Source organism: Telmatherina bonti (genome assembly GCF_933228915.1).
Source record: "Telmatherina bonti genome assembly, chromosome: 18".
NCBI classification, from domain to species: Eukaryota; Metazoa; Chordata; class Actinopteri; order Atheriniformes; family Telmatherinidae; genus Telmatherina; species Telmatherina bonti.
The window spans coordinates 32,708,599-32,728,418 of NC_136616.1; positions in this window are offsets into that span (position 1 = coordinate 32,708,599).

The following is a 19,820-nucleotide window of genomic DNA, read 5'->3' on the forward strand; positions in this document are numbered from 1 at the left end:
ATGTCTACCTGCACTGCAAACTGAATCTGTGTGTCAGAGAAGGGAACAGCTTCTATGAACAGGAACAGGACTATGAATTTGAAATCCACCACCAAGCTGGTTGCCATCATCACAATGCAGCTGTACTGTCTCGATGGCCTGGAGTATCAACACTGCCAGAATGTAGAAGAGTGGGACACAGTGACTCCAGTGGTGGCAGCCCTGCGTAACGGCACAACTGACAATGACAATCCTCAGGAAAGTGGCATAGGTGGTTCCCCAGCACCATCTGTTTCCCACATTGTTGAGGACATTGGTTCAGTGCAACTGCAGCAGTACCAGAGTGATGACTCTGTCCTCTGCCCCATGCAAGGGAGTATGCAAAAGGGCCAATGACCTATTAGGCCAGCAGTTACAGTGTTGGACACAGAAACCAAGACTCTATACTCACAGTGGTCCAGCCATGTCAGCCATGGTGGCCTACTCTGTCACTGCTGAGAGACCCCTGGGGGACACAGTGTAGTCTTCCAGCTTTTGCTGACATGCACTCTCAGGCCATAAGTTCTCCAACTTGTTCAGTAGGGGCTAGCCATTTTTAAGTTTCCAAGACTGTTCAGGGCCTTTGATCATAATTTCACTGGCCAGGATGCTGTCAAGATGTGGAGCATTACATACATTGCTGTGACATCTGCGCTGCCTAGAACGAGCCAACCAGGCGCTCACATGCCCCCTTGCAGCAGTGTCAGGTGGGGACCCCAGTGGAACATGCAGCTATTGATGTTCTAGGGCCCTTTACTTTGCTACATATTGGTAACTATGGATCATTTTACGAAGTGGCCTGAAGCCTAAGCGTTCCCTGAGCAGAGTGCCATCACTAAGTGCCTGGTGAATGAAATGTTCTGAGGCTTTGGTGTTCCAGAGGAACTGCACAGTGACAAAGGACAGAACTTTGAAGCCCAGGTTTTCAAGTCACGTCTGTCTATGTCTGGGCATTAAGAAAACTCATAAGACACCATTTCAGCCACCTGTATACTTCAGTATCAAGGTAAAATGAGTCAAATGTGTTTTTAAGCAATATTTAGGTTTTTAAGAGGGTCTTTTTGAACTCGACAGTAAACAAAACACTCGGGTTGGAAACTCAGAGTAATCACAACAGAAAATAAAGGCAAATCTTTCATTTTATTCATATTTTAGATGTTAAACAGTTAAACAAGAAAACAGAAAAGCAGCATATTTGAGTTTGACCTGTACTGTAACAAACACTCATCACAAAAACAAGATACAATGGAAAAAACTAAAATCACATTAAAGGTTCACTCTGGGTTTTTCCTCAGAGGAAGGATGGAACGTGTCAGTGTATCAGTAAATATCTCTGCAGGGCTGCAGGGTCACTTCAGACTTTCTTACATCCCCTTACAAAAGCCTTTATCCATGATTGGGTTGGTTTCTCACATTTTCAATGGCTTCATCTTGATGCAGATGAAAGTCAGTTCCAAATAATTTGCTCTGATCACTGTAAGCATGAAGAAGCTGTGAATTCCCATTGTACATAAATCCCACAATCTGAGCTGCAGAGACAAACTCATCCACATCTTCTTTTTAATGAAGTTTAGTATTAAAAGACATAAATCAAAGCATCAGAAATCCCATAAAATACAACTACAAAAGTAAAAGTAATCAGATTACATTCCTTCATATATGTTTTCACCCTGAGAACAGAAGACTGATTATGAGATCAAGTTAGAACCTTTAAATGGCTTCATAGCTGCAGACTGCATCTGTAAATCACTACATCTGAGCATTAAGTTTTTAATACAGGATTTACTGCAGATGCTTGGATCCAGTGGTTTCTGGGAGGTTTGGGAATACTTCCAGCCATGCTGGGAGATGCAGTCATACATGATACAGCGGTTATACCTGTTTACACACCTGAGCTTTCAATAACATGTAGATTATTCATTTAGCTATACTGAAAATCAGCTGTAACCCTCACACACCATCACCATGTCACCAGTAAAACAGAGAAAAGACCAAACAGGTAGGTCCCATCTTCACAAATCTTCCACCAAAGCAGCAACTGGTTCCATCTGTGTGACTTAATGGGAACCACCTGAGAAAATAATCAGATGAAAATGTGAGTGATTAATCTTGTATAAATCCTCCTCTGATAAATCTCTTTGGTTCTTTTCAGCCAATCAGCTCAAACTTCGTCATTCTACTTGTTCGCCATTTTCCTCCCTGATCTCTGACTGTCAGGCTACTAAGTGACGTTCACAACGTTTCATCTACTTTTTACTGTATAGTTTCTGTTGAAACTGTTCCTGTTTACATAAATATGCTGATCATATACTACGGCAGAGTCTTACCTAATTAATCCAGGCCATGCTGATGAAGGCTGAGGCGCCACGTTTATATTTGGGCCTGACAGATCTGCGTCCTCTTTTAGCTCCAGCAGGACAGTGCTACAAGTTCGAAACAAAGAGACGACATTCAGACTTTAGAAGAGCGACACTAATTCTACAAGTTTAAGGGCTCTAACTCAATGCAGACCTTCAGGCTGGATGTTGTGTGTTTTTATAGATTTTATCAGGGTTTTAATGATCAACTGTTGCTAATTAGGTAACAAGGACAGTTCAGTCTCTTATATAATGAGTGTTAAAAAGTCATGTTGAGTAAAGCTTCCAGCAAGGCGTACCGGGATGCAGCTGTTCCCTTCTCTGACACACAGATTCAGTTTGCAGTGCAGGTAGACGTCTCCATTGCTCCCAGTGAACTGGAACATGTTGAAGGAGAAGTAGTTGGAGGTTCCCTCCCCGTTTCCCTCCACCATCACTGTCTGGTCAGCAGGGTTGGCACAACTGCTCACAAACAAGAGCCGACTGTTCTCAGTCTCCCATAGCAACCATCAGAAAACACATCTGTGAATGAATCCCAGAAAGCTGCTGCCACCTCTGAGTGTGTCTCACCTGTTCTGGATCAGGTTGTATCTGGGAGTGCTGTTGGGCGATTCCTGGGCAGTTGCCCAGCAGGAGACCGTCACCATGGCAATCAGCTCTGAATCCAACCCCTCTGTCTCCAGCACCACCCAGATCCTCTGGTTCAGCACCACGTCGGTGTCAGACTCCACAGCTTGTGTGCGGAGGGCGTCGGTGTAGGCCTTCATGGTTACATTGTAATTAAACTCTCCAGATGTGACGTGCTGGACCACAGAGCTACAGACAACACACACACACACACACACACACACTTGAGCTTCACAAAGCAGCTGAAAGGTTTCCCAACACAGTAACAATGAAGCTACCAGCAAGAACACACCTGTCTTTGATCCTGAAGGCCACCGTCTTCATCTCTGGCTGGACATGGACGCAGGAGAAGCCGATGTAGACCTGATCTTGGCGAGTGATGACTTCAGAAGAGCCATTCTGAGCCGAAATGGCGTTCATGTAGGTGACTTGGCTGTTGTTGGCCTGCAGGGCAAAACGTTCACATGTAAAGAAATGAGCTGGTTTGTTCTGTGTGTTTCTGCAGAGAGTAAAGATGTTGAGGAGAGGACCCACCGTGATCACCGCACCACACGTGTTGCTGCTGTTGAAGCTGAAAGTCACCATGCCGCTCTCCTGGTCCATCTCACCCTTGCAGGTGTCATTATTGAGGTGTAAGAGAGAGAAGTCAATGTTTTTTTCCCTCAGGAGACAACCCACCAGACTGACTGATGCAGAGTTCTGTGTGCAGACAGCTGGATCACCTGAAAATGACAATAATGAGGAAAAGAAATGGTTAAATGTTTTCCTGCGATCACTCAGTCCTGTCATGTTGCCGTCATGTTGCTGTGTCGTACCCAGACTGCCAGACTGTCTGTAACTGGAGGCGAAAACAGCTCTACAGAGGCAGTCAGTGTTGCCCCTGATCTCACCACAAAACTCATGATCACTGCAGACGTGGTCCTGACAAAAGGCCTCAGGAGGAGCTGCAGGGAGACAGATTGGTCAAGTAGTTTCAAAACACATGAGCTACAGAAAGAAGTGAACTTAAATGAAGTTGCTCAGGTCTTACAGCACTCAGCCTCTGACCACCAGCTCTCCAGGGTGGCGTTCCTCAGGCTGCAGGCTCTGGCGTAGGCCCACAGGAACTGACACCTGAGTCCATCCACTGCAGGATATTTGCACAAAGTCCCACTGCAGGCTGTAATGTAGGGAGCTGGATCCACCACGGTGTTGCAGGAGGAGAAGGGCTGCTCCTGCAGGAGGTTGCAGCTGTTCCACACACAAAGACAGCATGATCCAGTCACTGATACGCTCCTTCATGTTTACCATCTGTGATGATGTCATGTAACATGACTGATATGATGTAATATGTGCAATATAACATCAGCAGATGTTTCCTGCTGTTTGGATGAATCTGCTCACCGTTCAGTCATCATGGTGCAGTTGATGGTTCTGTCAGCAGCTTCAGTGTACGGGGCCTCACAGCTGCAGGAGACAAACACACACATTCAGGACGACAGTTGTGCTCTGGATTCATCCAGCACACGTGATGTTTCTGAAAGTCATTCATCAAGCAGCAGCAGAGGAAAGAGTCAGTCTGGAGGAGGAGTTACCTGGAGGAGATGTCCTCAGAGAGCTTTGCGCTTAGAAAGCTGCTGGAGTTTCCACACAGACCATTCAGAGATGATCCAGCAGGTGCTGAAATGGTTCAGGACAGGAAACCATCGATGTTTAAACTGGTTCAACCCAGCAGTTCGCTGAAGAACAGAATACATGTCCACAAGGAGACTTTGTGTACCTTCCATGTGGATCTGTGCTGTGTCTCCATCAAAGAACAGAGAAGCAGAGCGTCCATCGACGGTCACTGTGACCGTGACTCCGGTTTGGTCCTTGGAGAGCAGGACACCATTAACCTCCTGGACCGAGCTGTTGAGGGTCAGCGGTGACCTGTTCACCTGAGTCACAGCGGAGACAAGATGGAGGAAATACTGAGTGCAACGTGTCAAACACAGCAGCATCGTCTGCTCACTTCATCAATGTGTTTAGGCAGCTTACCAGAACTCTGCCGCCTTGTTTCAGGAGAACGACAATTTCTTGCCCCTCCAGTCGCAGAGTCACACTGTCCAACATGCTCACATCTGTTCGACGGCGTTCACGGAAACTGGCCAGAATCTGAAGGTCTGAAAGCCACGAATCCGACACCAAAATGTAGGAACAGCGATCTTCTATGAAGTCAGCTTTGCTGTAGAAGTCAATGACAGCAGGACCCGTCACAGTGCAGGAGTTGGACACCACACAGCTGACAGAGGACACACACACAGACAGACAGCATCGTTAGCTGCTGATCAGCAGGGGGCGCCGCTTTGTTAGAGATAAATCACTGAGGACAGAACCGTGAACCTCACGGTGGAGCTGGTGGAAACATCACTGATGACAAAGTTTATAAACTTCATTAAGTTGAGATGATCTGCAGCAGGAGGCCGTTTGCATTCTATTCATATCTGATTCAAAGTCTCTGTTTGGGAGAATCTGCTCACCGTTCATTCATCATCATGCAGTTGACGGTGCTGTCAGTAGGTTCAGTGTTTGGGATCACACAGCTGCAGGAGACAAACACACACATGCAGGATCACTGCTCTGAATGATTTGTACAGATAATATATCTGAAAGTCAGTCATCAAGCAGCAGCAAGGTAAGAGTCAGTCTGGAGGAGTTTCCTGGCTGAGATGTCCTCAGAAGTCGTTATATTTGGGAAAAAAAACTGACCTGCTGGTAGGAGGCAGCAGTGCTGTTGGCTCACTGGACTCATTTCACCGCCTCCTCATGAAACATCTTCATGTTATTTTTCATTCTAACCTGAACTTTGGCCAGCAGGTCAGTCAGTCATCCTGTTTAGGTTTGATGGTTGAGGCTTATTAGTAAAGTCAGGCTTTGTCTTCTTCGTGATGTCCCACAAAGGGACATTGAGGCTTTTATCTTTTCTAGACTGGACCAACTCTCCTTATCCTAGGATTAACCAGTCTCTCTTCCACTGTCTTCAACTGGTCCAACATTCAGCTTCCAGCCTGTTAATGGGGATTAGACGGTGGGAGCACATCATCCCAGCACTGCGTTGGTTTTAAAAGTCGACTATTGGCTTTTAAATGTGTAAATGTGTATCTGTCTGAGCTCCTGCATTGTCACCGTCCTTGTAGAGCCCTGATATGTGAAGACCACAAACTGTTGGTAGTTTACAGGACTTGACTCAAGACTCGGGGAGACAGATGCTTTTCTGCAGCAGCCTCTAAACTCTGGAACGGTCTCCATCTTTCTGGGAGGTCTGCCAGAATCCTGAATGAGTTTAAACCGCTTAAAAACGGTCATATTTTTGGTTTAGGGTTGTGTCATCTGGTATGTTTAGTTTTGGTTTCCTGTTTTTTTTGAGAGCTTCTTTCCCTCTGTTGTATCCTGCGTTGCTTCCTGTTCATCAGCTCATCATCTCTTCCTCCTCAGTGTGTTTACACTCATACATGTTCAGTCTCCTTTGTCAGATCATCCTGGTCTTCTGTACATTGATAGTTTTATTTATTGTGAATGCGATTCATCGCATTGACACTATTGAGTTCCTTTTTTCCTCTTCATTCTTTATTACTGTGAATGCCCATCGGTTTTCGAAATCCTGTTCTTTTTATCTTATTATATATTATTCCGCTAAATTTTGGCATGCTACTACTACGGCACCATTCAAGTCACTTCAATCATTCAGATCTTAAACTGGACAGCTCCTTCAGGAAATGTGTGCTGCAATTTTTGTCATTTCAAATCTTTTTAGTTTTTGAAATATTTAGCATTTTGTAAAAATAAATTCAGCCTTGTGATTGGATGAAAGTCCTTCAAACCAAATGCGGATTGGACGTTGACAAAATTCAGCTCGGCGATTGGTCGGTTTTTGCATAAAACAGCTTCAACAGGGGTTCAGAGATCTGCACTGTTTTGCAGAGTCTGGTTCGTCTCAGTCTTGGAAACGCTATTCCTCCTTCACCTTTTGCCTCACTTCAACCATTCAAGTATCAAACTCTTCAGCCCATTCAGGAGATATGTGCTCTGATCTTTTGATCTTTGGAACATGTAAACTTTAAGTGATTCAAGTTTTTGTCAGTTTTTTCTAAATCCATTCCTGTGACTGGACAAAATGGAATTCAGCTCAACGATTGGTCCATTTTGTGCACCCGTACACAGGTATGCTTTGGTATACAAGGCACGGGTTCAAATCCCACATCAAACACTGTGCATCATGATGGTATGCCAGTTGTTGCACACAGAGTACTGCGTCCTGTTCCATCAAAGTGCTTAGCTTTAGCTTTAACATTAGCTGCAGGCTGTGCAGCTAAAGTGTGGACTGTCTGTACAAATAAGATAATGTCTTTCTTGAAAAGTTGTATAATTAACACAAAATGTTCATTCAAATTAAAAAGATAAACTGTGTCGATATTTCAATGTTAAAATCTTGTGAAAATGCTTTGAAGGAAACAAAGTTGCTCATGTTGAACAATAAAGTCTTTAACTGATTACACAGGCAGTTTCAAATGGTTTTCTGCAAGGATTTTCTTCAATGATAAATGCAGTTTAACTACTGACTTCAGAATTGTAGCTGTTTCTACAAACTATTTCAACTATCTTTGACTTATTGACAGTAGTTCAACCATTCACACAAAACTTTAACATTTCCCATCTTTTAGCAATACTGCTGATTGCACACAGGTGGCAAAGGCACTCCCATCCCGGTGGCATAAGATATTGATGCTTCTGCTCAGGGAGTAAGTAGGTGCTGTGGTGGTATAGTGATAAAATTAACTGCATTTCATTCAGAAGGTTGTGGGTCAAACCCAGATACTGGATCATGATAAATCCTGTCAGATGGTTGTATTTCTTCTCCTAATGCTTATGCTGACAAAAACGAACTAATAAATATTGTGTGCTACTTCACCCATTTAAACCTAAAGCTCCTTTGCTGATTTCATACAGCAGGAAGTTTAAACCTTCCTATCCCTATTCCAATGGGAAAAACCTTTCATGCTTCTGCCACAGTGCAGTGGAGAGTGGTGTGCTGCGTTTCAAAATGCTTATGCAATTGCATATCATTCATTCAGTATAAAAGGGCTTTCACAGTTGCTCTTCTGCAGGAAGAGCGTTTTTCTAGTTATTTTTATTCCGCCAAATTTCAGCAGTAAACTCCTCTTTAATCGTTTGTGCCACTTCCTCAATTCAAATCTTAAACTCTCCGGTACATTAAGGAGAGTGAAGCTATGACTTTTGTCACGGCAAACTTTTGTAGATTTTGAGATGTTTAGCATTTTGTCAAAAATAATTACAGGCTTGTGATTGGCTGAAAGCCCCTCAAACCAAATGCGGATTGGACACTGGAAAAATTCAGCTCAGCCATTGGTCAGATTTTGCATAATGAGCTGGAAATTGCTCCGACATGGATCAGAGCTCTGCACCAGTTACCAGTGGCCGGTACATGGCAGCCAAATGAATATTGACAACTTCCATTTTATTACTGATTTGGCAGAGTTTCACAACAGCCATGTACACATAGAGAGCTCAGACTTTTTCCATTTTTTTTTTTTTTTTAAAAAAGGGGGCGTAACCTTGTAACATCAAGTCAACTCAGTACTTCTACCCTTTGCCACTTTATCCATTCAAATATTCAACTATTAACCTCATTCTGGACATATGTGTGGCCTTTTCACTTTTCTTTTCTGAAAAAATATCAAGTCAGCTCAGTACCTTTTAAGAGTACCTGTTAACAGTGCCTAAAAAAAGAAGTGTTCACAGGTTCAAATCCTGATACTGCATCATGTAAAATAACAGCACTTCTCCAAATGGTTCTATTTATGCTCAGAAAATCATGGTTTCGAGCTTCTACATCTGTTGTGCTACTTCACCCATTGAAATATTAAACTCAGGCTTTTTTTGTGTGTAGTGCAACCAGCAACGTCTGTTTTATTGCTAACTAAATCACCATAGTTAGTATCAGCTAAGGCTTTTTTAATTTTTTTTTTTTTTTTTTTTTTTTTTTTTTTACAAAGGAGGGCCTGTAAAATGAAGTCAGCTCAGTACCTCGTTGTAGTACCTATCAATCGCACCTAAAATAAACATTTACATTATTGCCACTAGATGGCACTCCAAGAACAGAAAGTAAAAAAAGTATTTTCAGTCTATGGTGCTTTTCATTTGACCAAAAGGTTAATGGCTTCTTCTTCTTCTTCTTCTTCTTCACATCAGCTTAATTCAACCTTTCCCTTTTAGCAATCCTGCTGATTACACGCTGATGGAAATTCTAAAAAAGCATTTTTATGCCAATAGCCAAACTCTTCAGTCGTTGTGCCAGTACCTTGAACATCCTCTTCTCAACAGAAAGTTTTACCTTTTTCCCCACATTTATATCTGAGCAAAATTATGACCTAGTGGTAATGAGAATGGGCCATCGCGTTGGATGTTGTGGATTTGAATCCAAAAAGTAACATTTCACCAAATATATCTGCACAGTACAACTTATCACCTCCTTCCACATTTTATTCTTCAAGAAATTTTTCCTCTTTCTCTCTGCAATTTTCATCACTTCAAAAATGTTTTCTTTGGATTTCTTTTAATATTTTAGACTGTAAGACTGTAAAAAATGCAGCACATCTACGAGCTGCTGGAATGTGCTGCCACTAATTTCAGTGACATCTTCAGCTTTTTTGCATTATACATCATTAATTACACATTATCGCATTTGCACTTGCTGTCATGTATTAACAGCAAAAATTCTACTTTGGATTAAAACTGTTGTTCCAGTATTTAACCTATTTTCTTATTTTCTATTCAGCATTTTGGGTCCTTACATCCCACAAGTCCCGACAGAAACTCATCTTATTAACTCCAGAGAGCACCATCACCAGTCTGGCTTTGCACTGTCTTTGGTCTTTTCTTAGTTTTTTTTTTACTGTTTTATGCTTTTCTTTGATCATTCTTAGTATTTTCTATTTACCTGTGCGGCACTTTGGTCACATTTTCTGTCTGTGAATGTGTTTTAGAAATAAAGGGTACCTTTTTCAGGTCTGATTAATTTACTGTTATTAATTGAGAGTATAAAGTGAAGATATTTACCTGCCGTTACCATCACAACGTTCCCCGTCATTACACTGTGAGAATGTGATGGATCTGTGCAGACTGCATGAGACGTTCATGCAGGTTTCATCGTCAACATGTGTTGTATTCGGAGAAAAGCCTTTACCTGAGAAGCACAGCAGGGTTTTTATTGGTTTATAAACTTTCTGATCACTTTACAGTTAATTAGATAAAACAAAAGTTCAATTTTACGGGTTTTCAGAGTTTGAAGAGATTTCTGAAGATTTACTGACCTGAGAACCTGCATCCACTGATATCAATTAATGAGTCTGTTTGAGCAGGAGAAACAACTGCAGCTGTTGCGTATGTGCCCTCAACATAAACGTCAACTCTCTGGACAGAAAGACGATCAATGCATCAGACATATTTCAGAGTTTACATCACACACATGGTTCAACCTGTAATCTTAAAACCATCAGAAATTTGAACAAGCACACACACACACACACACACACACTCACCTCTGTAGGATTTTGGTCATTTGGATCTGAAGCTACAGGTTTGTGATTAAAGTACAGAGCAGACTGATTTCTCAAATTAACTAAAGTAACACGAAGCTGTGATGAGAGAAAAGATAGACTGTCATTAGAAAAATGTTTGATGTGATAAAAAAAGCTTTGTTTTATTTCTTTTCATTACATTTGAAAATATTTAATCAATTTTCTGTCTCTTTACACACTTAATGTTCCACAATGAAAAATACTTACGAATCTGTTATGATTTATTATGAAATCATGCCAACAAATTTCTGGGTTTGTAATTGTCGGAACAAGATTCATCACATCAGTTCCCTGACCAGATCCAATATTTAAATCATATGAAGCAGAACCATCATCAGCTGGAGGGCCAAGAAGACAGTCGTCTGGGGCTGAAGTGTTGTAAAACCCGTTGAAACAGATCACAAAGTTTTCACTGGTGAAGTTCACCTGGTAAATATCAAACACAATTCACATTAAAATAATCAATTTTCTAATAAAATGTAAACATGTTTTTCATTTATTGATCCTCCACCTGCAGGACTGTTATTTTCACAGCTGATGCAAACTGAAGAGTCATTCAAATGCATGAAACATGTAACGCTGAACAGCGATGCAGGTTTTCTTAGGATCATGTATTCATGCAGAGGAGTTCAGTTCACACAGCTGTGTGTTTTTACACTATTTATCATGTCATCCATAGATTTTGTACATAATGGAGGGACAAGTGTGTTTAAATGTTCCAGTTTGAGCATCCATTTCATTTTAAGTGAGATGTAGCTCTCATAAAGGACATTGTAGCTCAACCTGGGAAAAGAAGCAGAATAAAGGATGAAGACCAACATGTGCAGCGTATATAATCTGCCGTAGCTCTGTGCATCTCACTGCAGTTACATATAAACTTCTACATTATTCTAATGCTGCTCAAATGAATGTCCAGCAACATGAAACACTGACTGCTGTGAAAAAGGTTTATTATCAGTTCATATGTTTCATGAAACGTTCATCCCTCAAGTTCAGATTTCATTAGTTCACGTAGTTCTGTTGGTTTTTTTCTCATGTGAGACGAATGAGTTCAGATATGGATCATATTAATAACCCTAAACTGAGCGTTAAACATGCTCTGATTTCATTCAGAGACAAAACATTCATCCTGACAGCAGATGAAAGACACAAAAGAAATTCTCAGTGATTTAGTTTCATCCTACTTACGTAGAGCTGGTTGTAGACTTTCTGGTAAAACGTGATGGGACACGAGCTGATGTTGAACTCTTTATTTTCATTAAAAGTCTCAGAAGCATCTGCAGAGATGGAGACACATTAGAGGTCTGATCTCACACATCATGTTTTATGGTATTTTATGTAAAAAAAAAAAAAAAAGCATCAGATTTGTGTGTATTCTGACCATCATCTGATGCATTGTGTTCATGCAGAAAACAACTCAAACATTTTACATGAAACAAACTATTTATGCAGTTTACAACAAAGCAATAAAAAAACACCCACCTCATTAAAGTCATTTTCACACACAAGAAAGCACATGTATGTGCACTTTTCCCACTCCCAACCCATGAACTGCAATCCCTCGATACTTTACTCTCTATCATACCGTCATACTTTATTTAAGTAAACAATTTTATTGCTTGTGAAATAAAATTGATATTTTTGCTTAAGTTAAGGATGTGAAGGTTTCTGTCTCTGGTGATTGTGGGTGTGGCTTACCACCCAGTGAGATGAGAGCCAACAGGTAGAGCAGGTGGAGGAGCATGTTGGAAGGGATCCAATCAGCCGTCAGAAAGCTGGAAGACACAAAGCTGATTGGACAAAATCTCTCACATGCATTCTCATCATTTTTTTCCTGCAGGAGAAGAACAAAGCTGTGACGGATTGCTTGTTTAAGTTTTTAGTTTTATTTAAGATTTAATGAAAACAAACAAAAAAACAAAACAAAAACAAAACAGGAAGACATGATGATGCTCAACCTTGAACTTTGATGTCTGACATGTGATGTTATTTTCATCTTGTGACTGTTCTGATCTGATGTCAACCTTCATACAAGCAACATGATCCGGATAAAAAGACTCAGATGGTGTCATCTTCGGCATTTTGTTTTATTCCAGCTGTATAATAGAAATATGTCTTGACCTTTTATTGGTTATTTGATTATGTGTGTAAGAGGAGCAAAATATCTGATTTCTTTATTCTGAATGTGTGAACTTTATGATCTTTATGAAGTTGAATGCAAAAGCAGCAAAGTGAACCACTTGTCTCACCTTCTGCAGCTCTGATGAAGATGATGAAGAGGATGAAGGCTTCTGTTCAGGAAGCTCTCTGAAGATCTCGCAGCAGCTGGACAGATGTGTCTTGTGCCGTCTCTGGAGGACGCCGCTCTGACTCTCTGTCTCTGTTCGTCCCTTTTTATGTGGGATGGGATGTGATGGGAACCTCCCTCTGCTTTATTGAATGTAGAATATTGAATATTGCCATCCAGCCAATAATCTCTGACGTGTCTGTACCAAGTAGAACCAGTTCAACAAATGTTCACACTTCAACACAGATAATTAAGCATCAAAGAAAACCGCAGGATGATAAAAATGTTAGTGGACCTGAAGCGAAGCTGCAGGGCTGTTAGTCACAATGAATCACTTCGATTTGCACCTTGAGGTTTATGAGTACTGAGTGATCCAGCAGGTCCAGTTCCTGCATTGCAGCCTGCTGATGTCTCATTGGTCCCTGCTGCCAGACCCCCAAAGAGTCCCTGTTCTACTATTTCTCTGTCTTGTTGAGCTTTTAAGTTGGACTTTGCTTTTTCACCCAGGTTTTTTTGGCCAAATTCCCTCTGAAAGGGGTAGCAGTCACTTGTTTTAGTTTGAAGACGCAATATTTAACTTTTTGACCTTAAAATTCTGCGTCCCACACTTGTTTGGTGACACAGTGACATCTATCATGTATACAACTCTTACATTCAGGACGCGATGTGACGTTTGGCTTCACGGTGTAACAAGGAACTGGCTGCTGTGAACACACGTCACTGATTTAGCAAAGAAACGCAAGAAAATTAAGAGCGACAAAGAAACAAAACAAAAGTCATCGTAAGATCGACGTCTGCTGGCTGGAGAGAGCTAACGGGTCAGGTACGACACTGCTGCTTAAATCAGAGTGAACTAAACATTTTCCAACAGATGAATGACCAGAATCTACTTATTTCACACACAGTCATTCACCTCAGTGTTCACACAGGTTGCACACAAACAAGCGCAGGATTCTCATGCGGTTCAACAGTCATCAGTTACATCAGTGATGAAGAGGAAATTGGCAACTAAACTGGGTGTCATACAGGTACATGGGTCGCCGGGGGCAGCTGCTGTTCTTAAGTAAACCATGAAAAGTTTTTCTTATCTGCCATCTGCAGTTACAGCAGTGCCAAACATTTTTGTCAAAGTTAAAAACAGATCATCATGTGACACACTGTTACTGAAACACCCAAGAAACACTCATCATTATATCATTTCTTAGCAACAGAGTTTGCAGATGTCCCATCAGTCCTTGCTACACTTGTCCTGATGTCTACAAGTGTCCTACCAGACCCCCAAAGAGTCAAGAGAGAGGAATTTATTTTTGCACTTAGTTGTCTTCGCCAAATTCCCTCTGAAAGGGGTTACAGTTTCGTCATTTATTTCTACCCTCTAGAGAGACTTCATCGTCTTTCTCAGAGACCTGAACAGTCTGCACAACATCCGGACTGTCCTCCAAAGAGCAGTAAGGCCCATCTCACCCTTCTAGTCTTCTCGTATTGCATTTTATTATTATTGTTCATTGTTCAAGCCATGCTGTGTAAGAACAACAGTCCCCAAACAAGTTTTCAGTGAGAACATAGAGAAACAGCCAACTGACCGCACATCACCACACATCAGCAGAAACATTTCATGGTGTAGGTGTCATGAAATGCAGTCGGCTGGCTGTTGAGTACGCAGAAATTACATTGACATGCCTACCAACTGGACAAGAGACAAAAAGAAGGTTAGGTAAGGCACAGGCTATTGGATAGTTAATTGGAGTGGAGAGTTTTAACGCAGCTTACATCTGGATGTAAGCTGTGTTTAACCTTTTCTGGCAACTGGGGGGAGGGGGGGGTTAGCCACAGAACCACTTCTTTTTTTAGTTGTTACAGCCCAACGCAAAGGCTGCAACAAACAAGGGAAGCAGGCACACAGTGTTTCCATATAAAGATAAACCTTTAGGAAGTGATGTAGATCCCTGCGATACGAGTATGAATCCTTTCGCTTCAGAACCAGACTCTTCATTATTGACAGATTTTCTTCCACAACACGAGACAACCTGTCCAGGAAGTACCGTGCCTCTTGTACCATGATTGCTGGGATAGGCCCCAGTTTCCCAGTCACCTTTAACTGGAACAAGCAGTTAAGAATATGGATGGATGGATATGTAATCAAACCAAACCAAAAGACAACATAAGGTGCCACACCTGCACACAGCCAGGTTATCTAACAACCCAGGCCTGGAAGACACACTGAGCTCATACTTGTGGTTGCTTAAATCACTGGCAGAGTATAACCAGGCCCCGGTGTGGCTCAATGCCCCTGGAAACACTTAGAACAACAAAGTGGTGGTGGTGGGTCGTCACATTGTGTGGTGGAATCAGATCTATAACAGTGTGGGAGCCATAAATGTTTATGATTTCATAAGTATGTTGGTGTGTGCCGCTTGATTGGCACTTGGGTAGTGTATGTGTCACTTTGGGTGTGTATTCCATGGTTACAAATAGTTGTGCTCAAGGATCTTGAAACATGTGAGGGTGGGGTGAGTTTGAGAGGGAAATTTTTTGTTGACAACAGTTATACAAGTCATGCACCATGTTTTCTACGTGTACAAATAATACTAAATGGATTATACCTATGGTCATCAGCTATGGGTTGTGACTGAAAGAACAAGATCTCGCATACAGGCACCTGAAATGAGTTTCCTCCTCAAGGTGGCCGGGCTTTCCCTTCGAGATAGGGTGAGAGCACATCCCTGTGGAAGGAGACCCAAGACACACTGGAGGGATTATATCTCTTGGCTGGCCTGGGAACGCGTTGGTATCCTCCCGCAGGGGCGTGCCCGGAACACCTCATCAGGGAGGCGTCCAGGAGGCATCCTGACCAGATGCCCGAGCCACCTCAACTAGCTCCTCTCGATGTGGAGGAGCAGCGGCTCTATCTAAGCCCCTCCCAGATGACCGAGCTGCCAAATAAATACTGCGGAGGAAACTCATTTCAGCTGCCTGTATACAAGATCTCATTCTTTCGGTCACAACCCACAGCTCAAGACCATAGCTGAGGGTAGGAACATAGATTGACTGGTAAATTACTGCAGATGCCACCTGTCTATCTCACGCTCCATCCTTCCCTCACTCGTGAGCAAGACCCCAAGATATTTAAACTCTTCCCATTGGAGGATCAGAGAAATGTCTCATTTACCAAATGGGATGAAGTTATACTTCATTGTAGAGACTGTGATGGTGAAGCTGGAGGGCACTTTGATGAACTCAACCAGATATGTTTTCCTGTCAGCAACTTAACTCTCCCAGAGCCAACAATGCATCTACTATAGGTTTATCATTTTAATGTTAGTTTACAGACAACTGCAAGACCACTGGTGTAACTGCCAGTACATTCATTCATTTCCCATGCTGCTTATTCAATCCAAGATTGAGGGATACTGGAGCCCATTCCAGTAATTAGCAGGTGATAGACAGGTACACTCTGGACAGTTCACCAGTCCATCACAGGGCCACACAGAGAGACAACCAACCACTCACACACACTCTTAAGGACTTTAGAGTGACCAGTTAATCTACAGGTTAGTTGGTTTCTCCAACCAAAGAAAGCCGGTGTACCCAGAGAAAACCAAAAATCAAACCAAAAACTACACAAACAGACCCATGCATGGATCATCTGGCTGCAGGCAGGTGATGTGTTACTCATAACCAGTCCACATTCCTGCATGTACAACAATCAAGCAGAGTCAAACAACTATTTCTTCTCAGAAAGTACTGAAATCTTCCTGCTGGACGACAATAATTTCCATTAAATGTATTTTGCTCCAATATTTCCATGTCTCTACCCTTCTGACTTCAGCAATGCATCAAGAGGGGCCAGGCAGAAATGTGACGGGGGTATCATGCGTGCACACCATGCTTCAGACCATTTCTTGTTGTTGTTGGCAAGTGTTTTCTTTATAGAACCGGGTTGTTTGTTGAGCCAGCCATAATTTTGGATGTGTTAGATCACTGCATGGAACTCAGCTTTTAGTTTTATACTCGTAGTGTATCATTGTGGGCCGATAGTGGGCTGGTTTCATTGGTTAACAACAAAAATGATGTATTTATGAAGAAAGAAACCCTAAATTTAAAGAATGCATAATTTTCTTTTGTAAACAGTGTGTTGAATGCCATAACCAGAAGGCAATTGTGCTTATGGCCCCAAATCGGTGCTTGAAGCGACTCCTGCTTCCAGAAAGCTGGACTCAAGACTACAACAGGGAATTTCAGCTTGTGTACACATACATTAACTTACTAGCATTAGTATTTTCATGTGAACAAACATAGGTATGAGCAACTTCAAGTGGTGATCAAACATTGTCATTCATACATACTAATAGACATCACCAGCTCAGTGCAACATTGACAAAACTTCATCTTATGAAGGGATTTCATGACATAAAATGACTTATACTGGAATTGTATTGGTGCACTTTAGAATTTTGAATGGAAACATTTTTCTGAAAACTTTTGACATATTTTAATGCCTTCATATGATTTCATGTGGGAGAATTTGCTTCCTGTCAGTCACCTGAATCTGTGTGCTTCAAAAACTCAGATCTTTAGCTGGAAAACTGTTGCTCAAGGCGCCTTTAAAATAGTCCAAGTAAATCAGTATATTCAGAATTAAAACAACCTAAGTAGTTGTTAATAATAATCTGTCTTTAACACAGCTTACTTCTGATTGTGCAGCTTCCTTCTTGCCACTAGATGGAGCCACACACCATGATGTGACAATGAAAGTTTTTAAGTGACAGCAAGTAAAAACTTGTTCAAATAAAATCCATTACAAATATCTGTAAATTTAAAAAATAACAATTAAAAAGTTAAGAGCTAGCAAAGCAGAAATGGATCCATATCAGAAGAAATGATCATTGTGTTGATTAATGAGAACAATCTATAAATATATATTTAAAGGAGAGGTGAAGCATCTTCAAGAGCTAAGACCAGTTGCTTTTATTAAACGCATAAAGATCAACAGTGAGCCGGTTGTTGCTACCCATTCATTTCAAAATGGTAATCTTCAAACTATTAAGAGGAGAAAACAATCAAGGCAGTTGACAACCTTCCCAGGAGTGGATTTTCCTGGACAGTCAGAAACTGTTCAATGCTCAAAGAAACAAAAACCCATGAACTACAGCTCAGACTACAAAGGTCTTGGTCATGATGTGTGTTACGTAATGCATCAAATGAGGAAAAGATGGTTTGGAGGTATTAAAAAAAAGGTTTTCTGGCCACCAACTTGATGAAAAACACAAAGCTTTAAGCCAAAGGTTCAGGCATCAAAAACAGATCTGCAGATCCTGAGGACTCTGAAGCCAATAGGAAATCCAGCTGACCCTCCATGTCAGCTCTCTTACATAGAACAAAGACCTTCCTAAGTTCCCATCTGGACCAACCACATGTCAGAGACATATAACACAACCCATGTACATGCAGACACAGCAAAGTACTTTAAACATGCACTCTTTTTTTAATAGGAAGGGCGCCCTTTACAACTGGAACCGTGAGACTTTACTGCGCTACTTTTACTCACACATACAAATGTACTATAGCTTCATCCTTGCATGCAAATGCAAATTCACTTTATATTGTGCCAATCATCACATTCAGTCCAGAAAAACAGGCACAGATTTAACAAACAGCTCAAACATTTTCACACATAGAATTATGCCAATCTAACAGTATCAGATTAATCATCCTGTTGAATGTTTAACATCAAGCAATAGTTTTTTACCTGTTTTACAAGAACATTGTACACTACTTTATGGGACTTTCCAGGAACACAATAAACCAAAATAATATACTGTAATTGTATAAATATGACATAAAAAATAAGATTTTTTTTCCCCCCTATTGCATCAATGCATGTAATGTTTTAACAGTTCAATGATTGTAAGGAAAATGCATTTGTAGGATGAGCAGAAGAATTAGTGAGCTGGATGATTGAAATGTGAATAAATGGGCCAGATGGCAATTTAACATTTGATTCATTTAACAAAATGAGACCTCAGTAGCATTTGGAAGAACTCCACACAGCCACAACATCCTGGCACCTCCTCTTTACACTGGTGGGATGACACCCGTTTCTTCAAACCGCATTTGTTGCAATTCAGCCAGTGTGGTTGTGTTGGTCACTCTGTTGCAAAGAGCACGCCCAAGCTGATCCCACAAGTGTTTGGTGGAGTTGCGGTCAGTACTCCAAGCAGGCCTTTACATCCCCTCTATTCCCAAATGTTTCCTCTGACAAACCCCACTCTGTGGAGGCGATAGATGGGAGTGTTTTATCTCAGACTGTGGAGTTGTTTATTTGCCGCCACTTGCAGAGTCTCGTCTTAATTTCTGTCTGCATGGAAATAATCTTTGTTTTACCCACAGGTTTTACCAAGGAGGGAGATGCTACTCCACACCATCACACTGACTCCACTAAAAGCTGTTATCCTATCAGTGAAGCAATCACCACTTTGTTGGTATTTTTGGCAATATTTTCATGAGTGCAAACTACATGCTTCATTATACACTGGTACCATTTAAAAGAGAAATGAATACATTTTCCTACAGTAAAACATTTAATGAAAGAGCTGAGAAAAAAACAAAGAAGAAGAAAAAAAATAAATAAATAACACAACCCATGTAGGGCTGGGTGACATGACCAAAATCTCATATCCCGATATATGTTATTTTATATCTCCATAACGATATACATAATGATATAAAACTATTTGTATAATTCATTGTTAGTCATCATTTATGTGTCAGATGTACTTAGCAATGGCAGCAGTGATCTCATTCCATCGGGGGGAACTATGGTTGTATGACGTTTCACTGGGAAAAGCCTGTTGCAGCATTTGCGTCTGGAGTTTATTATGAGCTTTCACCACAACTTGACACTGCTTTTGTGGT